General features: G+C 40.6%; 1 protein-coding gene and 1 long non-coding RNA gene across 3 annotated transcripts in view; one reads left to right on the top strand and one right to left on the bottom strand.

Annotated features, from left to right (window-relative positions):
• Positions 1-20,260, bottom strand: part of LOC119646689 (protein pinocchio) — a 220,109-nt gene that overhangs the window by 105,727 nt on the left and 94,122 nt on the right. The gene's annotated exons all lie outside the window — the stretch shown is intronic.
• LOC119646690 lies at positions 5,819-13,496 on the top strand. The gene is made up of 3 exons (XR_005248762.1): positions 5,819-5,900; positions 12,900-13,294; positions 13,350-13,496. It is a non-coding gene; the product is annotated as an uncharacterized LOC119646690 (long non-coding RNA).

The following is a 20,260-nucleotide window of genomic DNA, read 5'->3' as shown; positions in this document are numbered from 1 at the left end:
GTAATACATTATTATTAACTTTATTTAAACGCTTTTCGGTGAAGAGTATGTTGAAGCCTAGACACCACAGACAGACAGATCATGAGTAGTTTCTAAGAACGGGTCCTTGATCGTTTTCGGAAAGTACTAATTGAAACCTTTCATTTGATACCCACATGACTATACCCGGCAAAAAAACAATTTTACACCCCCCTTTTGCATGTATGGGGATCACTTTAAACTTAACGTGGAACTACGTTACTACAAATCTTGTATCAATAGGAATAACGTTTTCTGAAATAGAATGCGTGAAATAAAAACAGGCGGACGGATAGACAGACAGGAAACCGATTTTAATAAGGTTTTGCTTTACTGAAAACCTTAAAAATGAGATCCTTGGCAGATAGAAAATGAACCCAGCTACGAAGGAATCTCCTACGAAAACAGATAAGCGTTAGTGAAAATTGAATTGGATTGAATTCTGGCTAAAGGGAAAAGTCTGATATTTGCAAGAAAGAACCATCTGGACTTGAAAGCAAGTGTTAATAGGTGTTTGACACCATTCGCGCACGAGGAGGTGACGAATCGTCTGGCCATGCGGTCATCTGAAAATCCTTGGGCAATCGTCACGGCTCTCTGGCGCTTACTGACTATATGGTCCCCAGATTTATCTTTGAGAAGACATGCCTGCCCATCGCCAAAACACAAATGGCGAGTCTTTTGAGATTACAGGATAAATAAGCTTCACCGATGCGATGGGTCAGTCATAAAAGACGAATCGGGGTATTTTTGGAAAAACTCAATAATCAAACTGGCCCCCCGAAAATAACGACTATATTCCGGGCGGAGATATATTAATTCAGTGATAAACGAGGAAAGGCACCAATAATCTGTATCCAATAGTTAACGAGGTTTTCAGGACCACGTAACAAAGCCATATCAAACCAATTGGGGTGTAATTGCCATTAGTTGCTGCTGAAACTTGCTCGACTGAGCTAAACATTCCTGGATGTCATGGCAATTGAAAATCGCTTGTAATAAAACGATTAATGGATGGCGGTTAAGTGCATCCTGATTATGGATCGTTTACAACTTTTAGCAAAAATTACGATCATATTTCAGACGGAGGTATATGCCATTTTATTCTCAGTAGAACAAAAATGTAGGAGTGAAACAATTGTTATCTGTTTTGCCAATTAAACAGCATTATCAGCACTAAATAGCGACATCATATTAAAGCAGTTGGTGTGGAGTGGAAACCAGTTGGGTCTAGTTTAACACATCAGAGCCAGAACAATGTCAAGCCTGCTCTAGAGGTGAAATTAAACGGGTTATGCAGCCGAATGGAGAAATTTGAAAATCTTTGTGAAAGAACCCGGAGTGGTTTCTGGAACAACATCTTTATTGTTCCTTAAGAAGTGGAACCCTGGGCATTGGTTCTTAACGGGTTATACCTGTTTCTTCGAGATATTTCTGAGTACGTTTTTTAATTCTAATCTACTACCGATATACCAACCGATTAACGAACTCTTCAGAATTAAAAAAGTTTATACAGTCAAAACCGCTGTTATCGGCTTTGAAAACATAAGCGAACGGCTATGCACTCTGCGCTGGAGACTGCAGAGTCGGAGAAGGATACCTTCTACGGGGCTGTAGAACGAACCCTCGAAGCCTGTCCCAGATATGATATCAAAATCATAACAGCCAAGTAGGGAGGGAGCTCGTATTCAGGCGATTCGTTGGCTCACATAGCTTACATTAAGATACAAACGATAACGGACTGCGGATTATTCAATTAGCAGTGTTACACAAAATGGTTGTTGGAAGTACCTGTTTTGCACGGAAAGCGGTCCACACACGCACGTGGGCCTCTCCAGACGGGACCACTTTCAACCAAATTGACCACGTGTTGATCGAACACCGCCACCTCTGAGCCTTGATGAATATCAGAACATATAGGGGGGCCAATATAGACTCGGATCACTATCTCGTTGGCATGGTGCTCCGAGCTCGAATAACAATACCACCCAGAATCCCCTCTGACAATCAGATGAGAGTTAACACTGAAGCCATCCACAACACAACCCTCCGCAATACCTACAAGAGGGAAATGGACACCGTAATAACTCCAGTCAACAAAGATACTGAAGATGAAGCATCAAAAAATGATTTTTACAACCACCTGAAGAACGTTATCATCGATACGGCCACAAAGATACTTGGCCCCAGCTACAAAAAAAGTCGGAACGGCTAGTTTGACGATGAATGTAAGCTAGCAATGGAACGGAAGAATGCTGCATATCGAGTAATGCTGCATTCTCAAAAAACGCGGGCACGCGCAGAGACTTATCAAGAACTACGTCGACTTCACAGACGGAAAAAGGAAGCCTGGGAGAACCAACAAGTCTGTGAACTAGAAAAATACAAGGAGCAACCGCACCAGGCTCGGAAGTTTTACCAACAAGTCAGCAGGATGAAGCCTTATACACCTCGATGATCATCCTGCCGAGAGAAAGAGGGAAATCTGATTTCCGACAGAATGGGCATATTAGAGCGATGGTTGAGTACTTTGATGAGCTACTGAAAAACCAGAACATCGGCGAGTTGAAGGTCCCGCCAACTGAAGACGACGGACAAATACTGCCACCACCAAGTATAGAAGAAACAGTCCGTGCAATTCACCGGCTTAAAACTCATAAGTCGCCAGGAGCCGATAGAATTACAGCCGAATCATCATCATTGTGCTCAAAGTGTGGGACAGCGAATCAATACCTGACGACTGGCAAAGAGGCATTATCTGTCTCATACATAAAAAGGGAGATATCACACAGGGCAGCAATTATAGAGGTATCACGTTGCTAAGTACCATCTATAAAGATATTCTCCGCTATCTTGCTAGGCCGAATAGTCCCATACGCCCAGAACATCATTGGCCCATACCAAAGAGGCTTCACTCCAGGCAAATCAGCAACAGATCAGATTTTCTCTCTGCGGCAAGCGATGGAAAACTGTTGGAATATGGACAACAGTTGCACCATCTTTTCATCGATGTTAAAGTCGCCTATGACATCATAGCCCGGGTAAAACTGTACACGGCCATAAGAGAATTTGGTATCCCGACGAAATTGATAATACTAACTAGGCGGACCCTGACCAATGCGCGAGGTCAGACAAAAGCAGCAGGATCACTCTCAAGACCATTCGACATTAATAACGGTCTACGACAAGGGGATGCCCTATCATGCGTCCTCTTTAACCTGGCCCTCGAGAAAGTGATCCGTGATGCTGAGGTAAATGCAAGGGGTACGATCCACCCATCTATTGTCCTATGCAGACGATATCAATATCATGGGAAGAACGACCCAAGACTTATAAAATGCCTTCATCCAGATCGAGGAGATGGAGCGAGATCTTGGGCTGCACATCAATGAAGGCAAGACAAAGTATATGGTGGCAACGTCAGCACCAAAGCCAAGTAACCAACCAACAACATCAAACCGCATTGGTCAAACGGGAAGAATAAAGATAGGAGAACTACAACTTTGAGACCGTTGATAATTTCTCCTATCTAGGGTTGAAAATCACAACCGATAACAGCTACGATGATGAAATCCGCACACAATTGTTGGCAGCCAACAGAGCCTATTTTAGCTTGCAAAAACTGCTCCGCTCGAAACGTTTCACCATCGGGTCAAAGCTCTTACTGTACAAGACAATGATCTTGCCAGTCTTCATGTTTTCCTCGGAGACTTGGGTCGTGATAAGTCTCTGCGCGTGCCCGCGTTCTTTGAGAATGCAACATCACTCGATATGCAGCATTCTTCCGTTCGCTCTATGCCGACGACTTAAGTTATTTTCCGTAATATTGACGCCTATGGACTGCGTCTCTCTTCAACCAAAGCTAAACACTCTGGTTCCCCGATGCGCTGCTAATGGTTTAGTGCTAAACGTCAGTGTCACTCTATCCGTTACTCGCTCAAACCCTAACCTACTTCCTTTTCCTACTCTATTGACGGATATTAATTATCAAAGCAGAACTACACTCAACAGCTTGGGGTCACTTTTGACAACAAGCTCCGCTTCACCTCTAACGATATCACTTGCCGTCCGGCGTCGTATAACACACGTAACGCAGACATTTTTTAACGTTCCCTTCAGGGAGCCCGAAATCTATCTATATTCCCCGATTCCAAGGTTTTGTCGATGCTACAACGTACAAAAGCTTGGTTCTTTCAATAGTTTTAGGCATACTTTAAGGTTCTTGTTTTTTCCTGCTTCTGAAGGCAATAAACAAGTGGAGTTTACTCTGTTTATTGTCCGTTCATATAAAAAAAGATAAATGAAGACGGTGGACATAACATAATATATTATACATAACGAAAAGTACTGCGTATAAAGTTCACATGAGAAAACCAAACAGGCATGCCCAAACTATTGCACTGTTCCATATTCTAAGCAAGTATTGCGACAATAAATTTACTAATTTGGAAATAAAGTGTGTCTGTCTGGCGGATAGATTCAAATCAATTTCAAAAGCTTTCCCCTCAATAAGTAGTAGATATGATGCCTTCAAGGAAAAATCCAGTTTATATATTTTGTGAGGAAATTGTTTGACCTCTGCAGAGATTATGTTAGATCCAGAGGCGATTGAATGACTTTTCGTGAAATAGAATTCAATTCAGTTGACCGGAAGCGTTTTATCAGAAGCTGAAATATCTACAAAATGTTAATTGAATTTTACGATTATTTCCAACTGCATTCAGATGATAACTCAATAATAATTGCTTTTCACAGACGTGCTTTTGGTTATTTCAATGCTAGCTGAATTATGTCTTTTTCAAAATTCAAAAGCCACTTCCGGGAAAAAAGCGTTTCATTAAAATTCAAATGCAAAGCATCTTATATCTTAAACCATTTTATATCCGCGTGCTATCTACAATAACTGTATTCCATTACGTACTCCTACTCTCACTGATGTACTAAAAATAGCATCTACGGGAAAGCCTTTCTCCTAATGTAGGCGCTTTTCTGGATTGTTTGCTTTTGCCTCGTGTCAGGACATCAAATATATTTTATTTCCACGGGATCGTCTATTGATTATCAATCAATCACGAATGTGGTTGTTCAGTCTTTTCATGTGAATTACATTTTAATTAAGATTGTATTTTTGGAACGCTACAAGTGGAAATACTCCGTAAAACACCAGAGTTTGACATTAGAGTAAAACGATTTTAATTGAGATTTTCTCTCTGCCAATAGGATGTTGGTGCCAGGATTCTACCATTTGTATATTTGATTTTAATTTCAATTCCGGTAAAGCTTGGGTAGGAGATAAATTATTATTAGAAGCAAATAGGGTAACTGGGGCGCAGAACAGGGTAGTCATTGTAAGGTCGGAAACCTGGAGAAATCTGTAAATTATGTTTTTTATTTTTAACAAAATTAGTAGATGACTTGAAGAGTATTAACGTATTTTCAACGCATGCATACTATAGTCAGAGCACTTCGATAAAGAACCACATAAAATATGCTCACTCAGTTCTGTGTTCTTTACACTCATACTATAATATATCAGAAGTTAATACTCCCTTGTGCTTTTTCCTTCGGCCTAACGTCTTCCAATACCAACCTTAGTCACACTTGATGTGTTATCTCCAAAGGTGTCCGAGTGTGGGTAGTCCTTCCAATTTCTATGGGTGTGACACCGGATGGCTGAATGACTGCTCGCGAACAAATAGATTTTATTGCCTCTTTATGCTCAGTTGGTCTGAAATGTCCTGTGGCTCGTGTTCCAGCTTCAAAGATAATCACAGTTTGACGTGGGTGTTTTGATATTTTCAGATTCAAATTGGTGGTGTCTATCTCAGTTATCCTCAATCATGTATCGTGAATATATACCATATAACGGGTTTGTATTTTGGGTAAGTCATTTCCTTGTTGGTAATCAATATACAAATATAACATGTTATGTTCAAAGTTAGACTTTTTATTGTACTATTAGATTGGAGCATTGCTTTCCCAAAAATTGTAAATTTGAAATCTAGGAATATTCACGGGATGCACAATTCCGACTAGGAAGACAGGAAACTTTTTAGGCTTCACCTTTCCCTGTATCATTATTGCGATTTCGGGACCTGCATTGAAGGAACAGCTACTTTTAAAGATTTAATCAGAAAACAAGACAAAAATAAATCTTTTTGCAAAACCCATAAATCTTTTGATAAAAAAAGCCGGACCTTATCGTGGGAGGTGGCAAAATTCAATTTTTTTATTGCATTCCGAGCCCTAAATTTTTAACTTTTAAGTTGACATAATAAAGTGTCTGTTAATTAATCAAAGCCAAATCAACAGTTAATCGAAGAAAAAAAATCGTATTTTGAAGAAGAGATAGGTTTTCCGTCCAAACACAATAATTGAGCATCATCCTTTCCTTATACCTTTTCACTACTTTGTGAAGTACAGGACATCCACCCAGTCTCATCCGCAACACGTGATAGAATGCAAGTGATAAGCCTAGAGGGATAGGACAAACACAAAGACGAACATGAACATACACGGCGAACACTTCCGGAAAGCAACTGCAGTGCGCCGCCATTTTTAAGATTTTGTGTAAACACAAAACCTTATTAAAATCGGTTTACTGTCTGTCCGTCTGTATGTCTGTCTGTCCGTCACACGCATTTTTCTCGGAGACGGTTATAGCGATTGACACCAAATTTGGTAGAAAGGTGGGAACTGTGAACGCTCACGCATACAGTGAATTACATCCTTTTACGTCGAATTTAAGGGGGGGGGTCCCCATACATGCAAAAGGGGGGTGTAAAATTTTTTTCCATCAAATATAGTCTGTGGGGTATCAAATTAAAGGTCTCGATTAGTACTTTTCAAAACCGGTCCTAGTTTTGACATTTGTTGGAAGGGTGGGGAGCGTGATCACTTCTTTAAGGGGGCCATTCTCAGAAACTACCAAACCGAAAAATCTGAAAAAAATCAGGAGGCTGCCACTATATGGCGCCTGGGCTCCGAAATACCTTCCATGCCGATATCTGTTCAAATAAAGTTAATAATAGTATATTACTAAAAAATTTTGTAATTGGTTAGAAACCCCCCTTAAGTTCATCCTAGTACCATGAAATGAATTGCAGTAATATAGGCTATAATATAGAGCATGATCTTACCAAGTTTGGTGGAAATTGCACTATTATTAACAAAGTTATAATACCTCAAATTTTTTGCTTCTTTGAAAATTGTAGACTATGAATGTCAATATCACCCGAAAGTGGGTACTTACAATATGTATGATGCTGCTATTCGTTTCTAAAATAAATATTTACTATGCTGTCGGAAAAAATCGAGAACCCCATAAGATACAAGTCCCAGGAGGACCCACAGCTGCTCTCGTCTCTCTTCAAGCGACAATTATGCAGTCCTTGGAGGAACTTAACCACTAATCGATGTCAGCAACCCAAAAACAACAACCTGAAGAGATTAGACATGGTCTGCTGTTTGAAATCTAGCCTAAAAGTGATAGACCAGTAGCTTCCTCCAAACTAAAATTTTTATTTATCAGATATATATATATTTCGGGAGCAACTTACTCCCTTCATCTGTACAAACCTGCTTGTACTGGTCTATCAGCAACCTGAAATAATGGAACAAGCACTCTGTGCAGAGGCAATAACGAAAGCAACATCCAAATAGGTAGCACCAGTGCTAGCTAGATCGCAATCTTCAGCAACGCAACGGCCAGCGAAAAAAGCAAGGAGATAAGTCGAAGAATTCGACTAATTCCATCAGTTATTTCAAACAAATCAAGCAAGACTTTTCCGGTGCTCTTTCTGATAATTATCTAACTAAAAATGCAGATAATTCTCATCAAATCACAACTAAAACCGCGGAAGACAGCTCTATGCCCAAGAAAATCATGATGGAGGACAATGATAAATTTTCCCCTTATACATTTTTCTCCAAGAAGACCACCAGTGCTACCTTCAGAGACTTTGATACCTCTTTCTCACTTCAAAAGATCGTCAAAGAACTGAAAGCGCAAGGAGCGTTCAGCGCTAAGCCTTCCGTCATGAGCTGGGCAGAGACGATAAATATACCGATGAAAGAACCTCCGATTTGTCACGTTCTCCGCAGCACATATTAAAAATATTAAAGCCACTCAATACACCATTGCTCGCTAAACAGCTCAAAAACAAGTAGAATAATACCATTAACATACATCATTCAAATCAGGTGAGCGTCGTGCCGTTCAATTACTAACCCAGGTTCCGCAGGTCCATTCGTGTTTTTCGCACAAACCGTCCATGCAGTTTCACAATTCCATCCAATCTCAATCTCCTCGAATTGGCCAAGAAATCGCAAAAGTTACTGCAGATTGAATGGTAAAGTCATTCTAATTTTTATCTCATCAATATTTCTCATCGACCAACAGCTTCAAATGACTCGAAATTACTCTCATTCCCTTTGAAACCCAATCGACCTTGATTTTCGTTGGCACCCTTTACTGCCCCCACCAGTCCGTTGATACTTATGATTTCCGACGGATTCACTTCTTTCGCGCCTTTCACCTATGAGCACAAAGTCAAGGCTGGTACCTAATAATAGGTTTAAACCTCAACAACAGACACCAGCCTTGGTTCAATGCACGATCAACATTATCTGTATCTACATTGAAAAATAAAAATTTATCTTCGACAACAACAAAAAAAAGACCCCTTCTCGTCTCATTGAAAAAAGTCCGCAACCTTTACAGGTCAATCTGCCAACAAGTTTTAACCCTGTATACCGAATACCTTCACAAATGCCTTTTCAACTTAAAAAAAAGGTTCTTGCCTTGTTAGGGCAACCAAACAAACTCCAATCCATCCTCAAAGTATCTCTCTGCCCGGAAAGGTAAACATTCTAGCGAACCGCATCCTCGAAGACCACCATTGCATGCTGCATAACCGGGATCAAGTTTACGAAACCGAGGTTAGCGAATAAATTTCCTGACTCCACTCGATCCCATTATTCTACTGGACTTAATCCACACAAATTCTCTTCATCCATTCCTTCAATCACCCCGATCGTCGAGAGAACTGGCCATCCATTTTGTCACACCGAACAATAACAACAAATCGGTAGACCCCGACAAAATTCTATCCATGATCCCCATTTTTGGCTTCATCTTCTTCATTCCTATCAAACTTTCTAATCAAATGTCATACACTGGCCAAGCCCCTTACCACCCTAGCCATGCAGATTGAGAACATCGAACGTATGCTCCACCAATTCCTCTTATCCATATAACCTCAAAACCGCCTGTTCAGTCTGTTTTCCGCCTTTAATTGGCGGGTTATCTTGACTATGCTTTAGGTGAAGGTTGCATAATTTGGTAAAACCTCACAAAACCCCCTCGGAGTGGCAACTGTAAAACGTCCTCGGACGGGCGAGGAGTAGGTGCATCCAAATGACGAGAATCTGCTTGCCCGATAGTTATGTTTTCGGGGTTAGCCGATCTGTCGTTGGGTGAACTGAAGCAATAGCCTGGGAATCGTTCCCGATACTGGAAAAGTGGCAATAGAACTCCAAGCCAAAATGAAACACGATAGGACTGCCTAGTCAAGGGGGTAGTTTAGCTTCTATTGTGCGGACTCTAAATACTTTGGGCACCTTCAGTTACAATTAAGATCCTTACTCTGATGGCTGGACGAGCTATTTTCCTCGGATTACTCGTGCGACCAAGACATCGCTTCCAATTTAAAAATAGCAGCGCTTTGCGGGAATCACCATCAGGAATCCCCGGCAACGAGGCGGCAGATGGACTAGCGGTGTCGTCGAATTGAATGTAGCGAATACCAGCCACAATAGTCCACTTGCCGATGTCAGCGGGTGGCATGAAAAGGATCTCGTTAAATACCAAGCAATTGTCACGGAATACAACAAGAAACGCCAGGGAAATCAGCAGAAACCTATGATCTTCGAAGGCAACCGATCTCAAGAATTCAAGAGGAGTATAATGTGGAAGGACTCGGACAGTGAAGCCCATAGTGTTTTACGTAGGCACCTGTCGTCAGACTTAATCCTACGGTCCTCTTCAGACACGGACCACAATCAGAGCCCCGCTGAGACAAGCAACAACGGTACCAGTCTATACCAAGTGCATGGCTTAGCATTCATACTGGTGGATGCAAGAATTACCTAAATCTCTACTGAACTATGGAGTACGGCACCCGTGTTGATACGCAACACCACGTCGAGGTCCGAAGGTCTCTTCTCGCTTGAGCATAACCACAACCACCATGAAACTTCGACTAGGGGGGCCAACCGCAAATAACCGAGCTGTCCTCACATACAACAGGAGTTCACCCGAAGTATGTGAGTCCAAGGGCTTTCCCGGTTCCCATGGTACCAGTATACCCCTGGTAAGGTTTCGTGACCAATTTGCCACTTCAGATGAGTCCCCGTGCAGACTCGGGTCTGATCGCCCTGATTAGGTCTTTTGTGCATTCGCCTACTGAATCACGGCCATCAAACCAAGGTGATTACAGCGTCTCCCGGTGCCACCACTATGGAGGTTCTCCTCGACCACTTGGCCTTGGTTTGGCCGATAGGGTTGCCGCCCCATCTTCCTCGCCGCCACCTCTAAGCACCAAAGGACTCGGACACCAAGCAATCTCGCAGCCTGCACTATGAAGCCCTTAAGCGATATGGCGAGGAGTTACTTATGAGTGGAGCGGGCGGCAAACCCTCGCCGGACGTGTGAACCAACTCAGATTGTCGGTGATGGTCATCAAACATCTCTTGGCAAGCGGAACAAGGGGAATATATCCTCTGCTTTGATTCCTTTCCGGTGGTCTGTGATGACCAATTCTCCAAAAACTTTTCCGGTTCGATTACCTCATATGTTAAGACTCCCAGGATCGGATGTGGACGAATCATCAAAGGACTTCAAATATTACAGCCGAATTTAAGTTCCAGCGAACGAACGATGGTCAATCTGGAGGTGGCGGAAGCGAAGAACGTGTATATCTATTCGGCTTGCGTGGTCCACGACAGATCAGCTCTACGAAAAGAGCTGTAATATATGACGTTCATGATAGCAGCGAGACCGGCAACCTGTTGCGCCGCTAAAGCGAGGCATACGCTTTGGGGTAGGTCAAAATGAACGAAAACGCTGAGTAAGGTAACAGGGACAGAATACCAACCTTCCATTTGCCAAAGTTCAGAGAAGTGTGACGGTTGGAGGGAGGAAAGGCTGCCTAATGCCGGATTTACACATTTGCCAACCCTTACCAAAAAGTCTCAAGCATAATCGGGTGGATAGGGTGTTCGGCTTGGTTGCTAGAGTTTATGGTCGATCTTGCGTATCCACATACTTTCCAAATCGCGCTTGGTAGCTAGTGCTTGTCACCCATCCTGGACTGTCGGTTTTTGGCACAAATCAAAGAATGTGTGCGAGATGAAAGAGCGATGTGGAACGCAGTTTGTGAACAAACCTTACCGGCTCGAAACGAACTTCTCCAACGTAAAATGTTCATTGCACAGCGCTGTGCAACTCGCATTGCACGTTTCTGAAAGTTTGGAGTTTCCCAGAAGGAAACGAATGCATCAAAAATTATTGCGCAGGGTTAAAAAAACAATATGCGCGTATACTTCCACAAGCTTCCTATGAAGAAATTTTGAAGTATCATTCGCTCGCAGATTCCGTTAAATCAATTGCCATTAATCCTAAATGGATCTTTAAGGAAGCTCCGTCTTTTATTCCCGCTGGGTTGCGGCAAGCGGCGAACGTGTTGAGCCGGGTTAATACTAGTCACATAAGTGCAAGCAAGTTGTGAAGTAAGTTGTTGTTTGCAGTGAGATTGTACGTTTGTAGGCAAATTGCAGGGACATTGCACAACTGTAGACAAGATGCGGTTGGTCAACCAGGTTGCGGTAACTCCAATTTGCCCATACACGGGCAACCTCACGCCAACCAAAAACTTCCTTGATAGCTTGGTGGCATGTTTGTGGCTAGTGTAACACACTTGCACACGATGACGATGTTGATACACAAAATCAAGGTAAATATTTATTGAAGTGGTTGGACCCGGCATCAAGAAGTTCAAGTCGGCCATGAGGGCTGCAAGGAAGCGGTTCACTAGTGAATTCGCGAAATTTGAGTAAGATTCTAGCCCAACAATATATCGAAGCTGATTCCTTTTTAAGAATTCAGAAGGGTTCAGGACGACTAGATTCTGCTTCCTTTGCCCTTCCCACAACAAACGGTCTAACGAGTTTGTGGCCCTAAAATGGTGGACCATAGCGCTAATTAGGCTGAAAGTAATAAGGCATTAAATACTCTATTTCTGTCCAAAGTGCTCTATCTTTTCCTACGCTCTTTGTCTGGTAACCGTACATAGAGGCGTAATCAATTTCAATATTTATTGTATAAAGTATATGGAAGACTGTAGTCTTTAAGGGGAATGCTTTTTTGCAGAGAATAATTCTATTTTCCTTTATGGATCGAGGGAGTTGTTGCAGTGAACTGAAAAATCTCCAGACTTAACTCACTAATCCACGTGGATAACTGCCCGTTTTTATGATTTTCAAATCGAAGGAAGCTATCGCTAGAAATGTTTTTTTTTCGCTATTAACGCTCGATATGGGCTTTAGTGAGATCACATCATCCCAGGTAGTTGAGTTATTCAAATTTCATCAATTCCCTTCTCCTCTCTTCATTTGCTTCCTTTACACTTTTAACTAGATTTTGATCATATCTTATTTTAAATAAGTGACGAGATTGCAACACAATGTCAATTAAATAAGTAAAGTTGAGAGCTATTTTAAAATTCGCGCCTAGACTCATTCCATTCTGATTCATACTACCACAATCTTCTAATTTTATCTGAACTAGTCACAGATATTCACCCTTTATTTATTTGTTCCAGATGCCATATTTACACGAATAGGTTTATAGGCGCTTTGGAGAAGCACCTACTTTACTAGAGCAAATAATTTTCGTATTTGAATGATGAAAAAGATATGGATACTCTCATCTTTATCTTGAAAATGACAAGATTGTATTCAGGTTCACTGATAAAAAATCCTATTGAAATAAGTATCATGTCAACTTAACATCGAGTTAAATATCGTAATTGAGTACGCGCATTGAATATTCAGGAGAATATTATCATCGGAGCGGAATTTTTCCTCAAATTTAAATCCAGTTTTCCATGGAATTCAAAGTGTTTGATAAGATCCTACTACATACGGCAAAAGGGATTTGGAAGATGTTTCTGCTCTGAATCACATGCCGTGCATCGTGAACCATTCAAATAAGCAAGTATAATTTTAGAATGAGAATCATGAATATTTGAAATTTTACATGATGGTCTAAGGATGATGCAGCATGTGTAGCAGACTCCATTCGTCGTCTTTCGGCCAATGACTCCTAGAGATCAGCGTTTCAGATGACTAAGAAAGCCATTTCAGAGCTAAATTGTCACTTTTCTTTCTTTAATGAGGATAGGCGCAACTTTGAAAATTACGCCGTTTGGTAAGAAATTAAATTTAAATGATGACAAAAATTTGTTTTAGTAGTTTGTTTACGAATATGTCACGAAATAGATTTTATTAATGAATTGCTTTTGTCAGGTCAGGGATGTTTTCGAAGGAAACTTCCAAATTACGAAGAATGAATAGAAGGCAATTTGGAAGCCTGGAAGTATCTGTCAATATTTAATAACTTTCTCTGGGAAACTTGCGAAAAATGACGAAAACTCTAATCGAACTATTAATATATGCGTCACAAATGGCATATTTTCTTATAGGGTATGACCGATAGCGAGTGAGGCGATCGATAGCCTTGGGGAATCGGTTGTGGTGCTTTCCAATATCTTTTGAGAAAAGAGGCCAAACACGATGAGAGTGCATAATAAACTACATGGAAGATGTTGTCAATTCATCTATTATACTACGGCGCTAACAAGCTAATCAATATTTTTCATAGATTTCTTTTGTTACCAGAAATCAAGGCAATCGGAGGCTCGACAATTGTTGTTATTGATTGGCTGAGCAAGATCCTCGCGTGATTTATTTAGATATGTTGCTAACGTAAATAGGAACAATGGACTTACAGATAATATTTGTGTTTAATTTTAGCATCAATTCAAGCTTTCACACGGTTTGGATTGTAAGGGGCAAATAACATGTTTGCTAAGAATTTCTCTTGGACTGACAAACAATAATAATCACAATTGTAAGGGTCAGTTAGTGCGATCTGTTTTTCACACTAGCAGACAAATATTGATTTACTGCTGCTATATTTCAACCGTGGCATAAACCGAATCCATTGCAAATACTCGATTTGTGGATGTATAATAGTTCGAATATGAATTTATTCTCCTATTTTGGTAAATACAATATGTAAGCTAGCTTCTAATATCAAATGCGTTATCATTTCTAATTTCCATATATATAAAACATATATATAACAATATGAAACAGAATTAAATATTTTTTTTCCAAATGCTATTGATGCTGCCAAAGCACAGCACGTGATTTTCAATTTAATCGAATCATGAATCAGTCACTCTCCGAAAATATGGCCACGCTTATCAAATAATAATCAAAATATTGCCATCTAATATATTTTTGTTGGCGGTTGTATAAATAACCATATAAAGTCAAGATAGTCTTTATGAGAAATAGCCATTCCATCTTGTGATAAGGCCTACAATTACCTCTTCAAGAATGTTTTTTTAATAAAATAACCGATAAAGAAAATTTGCGATAGAATTTTCTCTCTCGTAGTATTATTTTGATACATCTCGAAACCTTGAAGATTTTCAAAATGTGTTAATTTTTATAAAGGAGAGGAAAAATCTCTATATACGCAAAGGTGATGTCAACTCCTACGTGAGCGGCGACTTGAAGAAACCATCAGGGACATATCGACGGTAACTGGACCTGTACCGAACCCCCAGTCACCTTGAAGCTACCGGATGAATGCGGAAGGGAAAGAGACTTGGAAACGGAGCAAATATCTACTACGACAGCGGGCATAAAAAGGCAATCCTAGACTAAACCCATCGAGCGCTGAAATCAGTAGCCATTTCTACTTTAGGCGATGTTTTTCTGTTTCAAATTTTTGCATTTGATCTCAATAATTATAGAATAAAATAAAATAATAAAAAAATAAGTTTATTTTCTTCAAGTAATCAATTGATGTGAAATCTCGGTTAATAACTATATAGGAACCTTTTTTGACAGAGCCACTCAACTCGGTCCTCATCCAGCCAAGGTCATATGGCATCATTTCCAAAGCAATTTGTTAATCTGGGGTAGCAATGACATCTTTAAGGGGAGTCGATTTGCTTGCTCAACAGACTTGTGCCTACTAAAACCCAGTCGGCCTTGTCTTATGTTGATGCTAATGACCATGTGCTAGCCACATCTATATGCATAGTACAATGGGGTAATCCGGTTACAGTTTCTGCTGTATGCTGCCCTCCGAAATTTATCATCTCTGCAGGGCAGTCTGTAAGCCTTTTCAATACGGTCCATAGAATATTTATTGTAGCTGGAGATTTCAACATCAGACACACGATATTTTCAAATATCCAATCAATTCCCACCGAGTCTCCAAAACTGACGATAAAGCGGAAGCTGAACGGTTCGGGTATAAAGATTTTGTGTTCGTTTTGTGCGAGAAATTTCCTCTGCACGCTTTCTCGTTCGTACATATTTAAAAACTCAAAATATTCCTTGATATATCCAACTCCGCCGTTCATGAATTCACTTTACATGATCAGGACTTTATACACGTTTTAAATTGCGATAAATTCACGTGAAATACACAACTTTGTTCTTCTACAACTTTGTTAATAGTAGTCGGTTTTTTTATATTTATATTTTTACTTATAAATGCACCAAATTTTGCATTTCTAGTATGCATTTGAGGGAAATTTTCAAATAAGAAAAAGCCTTTACTCTTTCGCGTTTCACCCAATATCAAAAATAGGATTAATTTCAAAAAGTACTAATTGAGCCCTTTATTTTGATACCCCACATGACCATCTTCTGTAAAAAAATATTTGCACACCCCTTTCACATGTATGGGGAGACCCCCCCCCCCCCTCCAGAATTCAACAACCACTCTTACTGCATGTAAAGGGATTTACAGACCACATGTTCTCAGTAAATTTCACCTACGAATACCTACAAAATTCTCGCGTCATATCTCATTGGCAGGAGGTTTGTTATTAAACAAACAAAATTTACCTCACAAGACGTTAACATCAAAGCGAGGTAACCCAAAGTAGTACTCTTGGCTCTCTGCTTTATTTGATATCTACTTAAGATTTGCTGACAAATTAGCGCCTATTTACTTCTACTTTCGCTGAGGATACGGTAATACTTTGGCATACAAACCAATCCTAGTGTTGCATTTCGAAACCCCAGGAATCGCTTGAAAGGTTGAGCACTGGTTGGCCGGCTGAGAATCAAAGTAAATCAAAGAAAGTGTAATTATGCCATCTTCTATAACTTTTTGAATAATAGTGGGATTTTTATCACTGACAATAAATCCGGCTATCTAGCCATACGCATAGAACATCACTGGCCCAAATCAAAGAGGCTTTACTCCAAATCAGCAACAGATCAGATTTTCTCTCTGTGGCAAGCGATGCAAAAACTGTTGGAATATGGACATCAGTTGCACCAACTTTTCATCGACTTCAAGGCCGTTTATGATAGCATAGCCAGGGTAAAACTGTACACGGCCCTGAGTGAACTCGATATCCCGACGAAATTAATAAAACTGACTAAGTTAACCCTGGCCAATGTGTAACGCCAGATAAAAGCAGCAGGATCACTCTTGAGACCATTCGACGTCAACAACGATCTAAAACATGGGGATGCTCTACCATGCATCCTCTTTAACCTGGCCCTGGAGAAACTGATCCGTGATACTGAGGTAAATGCAAGAGGTACGATCCTCTTTCAGTCCACTCAACTACTGGCCTATGCTGACGATATCGACATCATGGGAAGAACAATCCGAGACGTACAAACTGCCTTCATTCAGAGCAGACGGCGCGAGATCTTGGGCTGCCCATCAATGAAGGTAAGACAAAGTATATGGTGGCAACGTCAGCACCGAAAACCAACCAACCAACAACATCAAACTACACTGGTCAAACGGGAAGAATAAAGATAGGAGAATACAACTTTGAGACCGTTGATAATTTCCCTTATCTAGGGTCGAAAATCACAATTGATAACAGCTACGATGATGAAATCCGCGCACGGTTGTTGTCAGCCAGTAGAGCCTATTTTAGCTTACAAAAACTGTTCCACTCGAAACGTCTAGGGTCAAAGCTCTTACTGTACAAGACAATGATCTTGCCAGTCCTCATCTATTCCTCGGAGAATTGGGTTCTTAGCAAGGAAAATTGCGAACTTTTGGCCGCGTTCGAAAGAAGAATCATCCATAGATGATGATCTAGCAATCTTCAAAACATATTAATATACTATTGTTAACTTTATTTTAGCAGATATCAATATGGAGGGTAATTGGAGACCGGGACAACGTATAAGAGGAACCTTCATTTTTTTTGCAGATTTTTCGGTTGACTAGCTTCTGAGAATGGGTCCGTGAAAGAAATGTTCATTTTATAGCTCCCGCACTGCCTGCCTTTTCAACAAATGTCGGTTTCGGAAAGCACGTCCTTTCATCCAATACCCTACATGACTACATTTGATAAATGCAGATAGGCGTGCTGTATGCATGTCGGGCAGGTAGAAACAAAATGCAAGCACGAGGGCTACAGGAACAGGATCTGGAAAATAACCCAACCCTGAGGAAAGAGAGAAGTATTTCGATTGTCGATGTCCACCAGCAGTAGTGCTTTTGTAATGTGGAACATAGCTTCGGGGGTATCTAATATTAGAGACTGAATTCAGTGGCAGGATCGGTACATCATCATTTTTAGATGCAAAATCTATTTATTCAAGGTACTCTAGAATGAAGAGATGTAAAAGTGTTAATTGCGAAATTGTGGTAAACAATGCAGATGAGGTTTCCCCAACACGTGAAACATGAAAAAGGCTGCGGCAATGGTTGAACGAATCAATTAGGCCACAAATTCCTCAAAAACAAAAGGACTAAACTCGTAGGATAACAGACAACAGAACAGACGAAAAGAATATTTGAATTTATTTGCAAAGATCAAATTGCCTCAGCACATCCAAAAGGATGTAGATGTAGGGGGGCATCAAGGCCAGGAGAATATAGCTTCCAAGAAAAAGGACAGACAAACAGACTCAGAGATCATCAACTTAAAAAGTCCACCGATATAATTACGATCAAGTTCTTAGGTCGTAACAATCCCTAGGGCAGAAAGCGGACATATGAAATATAAGAAAAGAGATCATCGTCCAATACAAGAACGTCGATGATTGATAATATGTATCACTACAAAACATGAAATTCGCGAGGCAATCAAAAGTGAATTCAGATCATCCAGATTGTAGGAGTCGACGGCGATTATGCTATGGTGGAACGGGAACAGTAACAATCGGGAATGAGATTGATCACTGTGACTCACCACTTGCACCAAAGCTCGGTACTAGTCCTTCTACCTAAGAGAACGGAAGCGGACTTGATAACGAACAGTAGAAAGAGGAATAGAATATTTGATACTTACGTGAGAGATTCAAATTTAGTCCGGTAATGTTAATTGAGAAAAATTTGGGGAACAAATGCATGATATCTCTACTCACTGTGGAGTATAACAAATATATACTATATACAAAAGGGTCAAAGATAACAAGACTTGCAAGTTTGGATAACATCCCTAGCAAAGCTTTGAAACTGACAGTGATCTACCTATATAAATGCAAATATTTCCAGTGTGTACCTAAGAGAAAGTAAAGTAAAGTAAAGAAAGCAAAATAAAAATTCGCAGTGCTACTCAAGCCATTAGGCTTATTAAAGCCACCCAACATCATTTCGTCGTGATAGAAAGGACTATTTACAACACGCCAACCGTACTGGTCTGGCCGAATGAAAAGTGGATTTTGGATGTACCTATTCCACGGTGAATGCAATAACCATGGTTTTGAACATGGAGAGAGGCATAATCACTTTCGGTAAGTCCTTGCTCCTTCACATTGGACGTGGAAATGATTTGACCTTTACAAATTGACAATAAACCGTGGACGGGATGGCTAAACTACATAGATGTGACTGGATGCTTAGCGAAGTTTGTTGACTCTTCCTAGGGATCCTGGATGACAATGAGTCTAAATTTAGTTTTTCTACGCATTCAATTGAAAGCCAATTCCACTTCTGACATTATAACCCAATTCCCAACAGACGAGCTGAAGTACGCCTCTTCTGACGGTACACCTGATGCTAGGCCGTAATAGAGGGTACATACCAGTAAACAGTTGCCTTGGCCATATAATCGGTCTGAGTACAACAACGCCACGGAGCAAACCGCAACCAAGGGGTCGAAATAAATCTGGGAAATGGGATCTCCTAAGGAATTTGCAACCAAGAGAACGCTAGGACAATAGCCTAATTGACAGGAAGGGAAGCTCAATTAGTTGGTTTCTTCATATGCTCTTAGTAATGAATAGTTTTATTTTGGCTTCTCGAACATGAAAGAGTCTGTGCAAATACTTGCAGTCAAACAGGTTGCTGTAATTATTCATAAATTTTCGGAGATGGTTGTTTTTTGTTTTTGTATTCTGTTTTTAACTTTTCGCAAGAAATAAAAGTTATCTTTGCACGAGGTTAGACAATTAAGTAATCACACTGATTTTATTGCCGTGTTTGTGGTAAACCTGCAACCTTCGAATTCCCTTCACCTTCCCTGGCATCCTTCCCTCTCAATTGATATATTTACCATCGCTCTAGCTTGTTTAGTTCGCCTGCTGTGTTGTGTTGAGTAGAAGTGGCTTGGTGGTGCTCGTCACGAAAATGGAAAAACGAAATCTAGAGTAACGCGTCGTCAAAGCGTGGAAGACGAGGCGCGAAGTGGGAGACCAGTCGAGGTGCGGACTGACGCGAATGCGCGCCCTAATCCGTGAAGATCGGCGTTTAGCAGTTGGAATGTTGGCCTCGGAACTGGGTATGAACCGTGAAACAGTCAGACCAATTTTAACAGGCGATTTCGGGATGAAAAAGTTTTGCGCGAAGATGGTTCCAAAGAACCTTTCTGAGGAGCAAAAGCAGCATCGAATGACCGTCGCAGAAAATTGTTTAGAACAAGTGGAAAACAATCCCACGCTGCTTGGGAGA

The sequence above is a fragment of the Hermetia illucens genome, chromosome 1 (genome assembly GCF_905115235.1).
Source record: "Hermetia illucens chromosome 1, iHerIll2.2.curated.20191125, whole genome shotgun sequence".
In the NCBI taxonomy this organism is placed as follows: domain Eukaryota; kingdom Metazoa; phylum Arthropoda; class Insecta; order Diptera; family Stratiomyidae; genus Hermetia; species Hermetia illucens.
The sequence above is the reverse complement of the archived record's forward strand: the minus strand, read 5'-3'. Positions and strand labels throughout refer to the sequence as shown.